The sequence below is a fragment of the Phalangium opilio genome, unplaced genomic scaffold (genome assembly GCF_054372755.1).
Source record: "Phalangium opilio isolate 3A_F unplaced genomic scaffold, DU_Popi_V2 ptg001421l_1, whole genome shotgun sequence".
Lineage (NCBI taxonomy): Eukaryota > Metazoa > Arthropoda > Arachnida > Opiliones > Phalangiidae > Phalangium > Phalangium opilio.
The window spans coordinates 2,137,539-2,139,003 of NW_028324258.1; positions in this window are offsets into that span (position 1 = coordinate 2,137,539).

Genomic DNA, 1,465 nt, shown 5'->3' on the forward strand with positions numbered 1-1,465 from the left:
GGTATTGTGGAGAAACTTTGGCTTTATACGTTACATTTGAGATCCCACAACACCGCTCCCGGGTGGGCTCGAACCACCAACCTATTGGTTAACAGCCGAACGCGCTAACCATTGCTCCACGGAAGCCCAAAAATTAAATGGTCGTCAGGTATTGTGGAAAAACTTTGGCTTTATACGTTACATTTGAGATTCCACAACACCGCTCCCGGGTGGGCTCGAACCACCAACCTATTGGTTAACAGCCGAACGCGCTAAACATTGAGCCACGAAAGCTCAGAAATTAAATGGTTGTCACGTTTTCTGGAAAAGTTTAGACTTTTTACGCTAAATATGAGACCCCACAAAACCTCTCCCGTTCGGGCTCGAACCACCAACCTATTGGTTAACAGCCTAACGCGCTAAACATTGAGCCACGAAAGCTCAGAAATTAAATGGTTGTCACGTATTGTGGAAACGTTTTGACATTTTACGCTACATCTGAGACCCCACAACACCTCTCCCGGGTGGTCTCGAACCACCAACCTTTCGGTTAACAGCTGAACGCGCTAACCATTGCGCCACGGAAGCCCAAAAATTAAATGTTCGTCAGGTTTTGTGGAAAAACTCTTACTTTTTTCGTTACATCTGAGACCTCACAACACCACTCCCGGGTGGTCTCGAACCACCAACCTTTCGGTTAACAGCCGAACGCGCTAACCATTGCGCCACGGAAGCCCAAAAATTAAATGGTCGTCAGGTATTGTGGAAAAACTTTGGCTTATACGTTGCATTTGAGATCCCACAACACCGCTTCCGAGTGGTCTCGAACCACCAACCTATTGGTTAACAGCCGAACGCGCAAACTATTGAGCCACGGAAGCTCAGAAATTAAATGGTTGTCACGTATTGTGGAAAAGTTTTGACTTTTTACGCTACATCTGAGACCCCACAACACCTCTCTTGGGTGGCTCGAACCACCAACCTTTCGGTTAACAGCCGAACGCGCTAACCATTGCTCCACGAAAGCCCAAAAATTAAATGGTCGTCAGGTATTGTGGAGAAACTTTGGCTTTATACGTTACATTTGAGATCCCACAACACCGCTCCCGGGTGGGCTCGAACCACCAACCTATTGGTTAACAGCCGAACGCGCTAAACATTGAGCCACGAAAGCTCAGAAATTAAATGGTTGTCACGTATTGTGGAAAAGTTTTGACTTTTTACGCTACATCTGAGATCCCACAACACCTCTCCCGGGTGGTCTCGAATCACCAACCTTTCGGTTAACAGCTGAACGCGCTAACCATTGCGCAACGGAAGCCCAAAAATTAAATGTTCGTCAGAATTTGTGGAAAAACTCTTACTTTTTTCGTTACATCTGAGACCCCACAACACCTCTCTTGGGTGGGCTCGAACCACCAACCTTTCGGTTAACAGCCGAACGCGCTAACCATTGCTCCACGGAAGTCCAAGTATTAAATGGTCG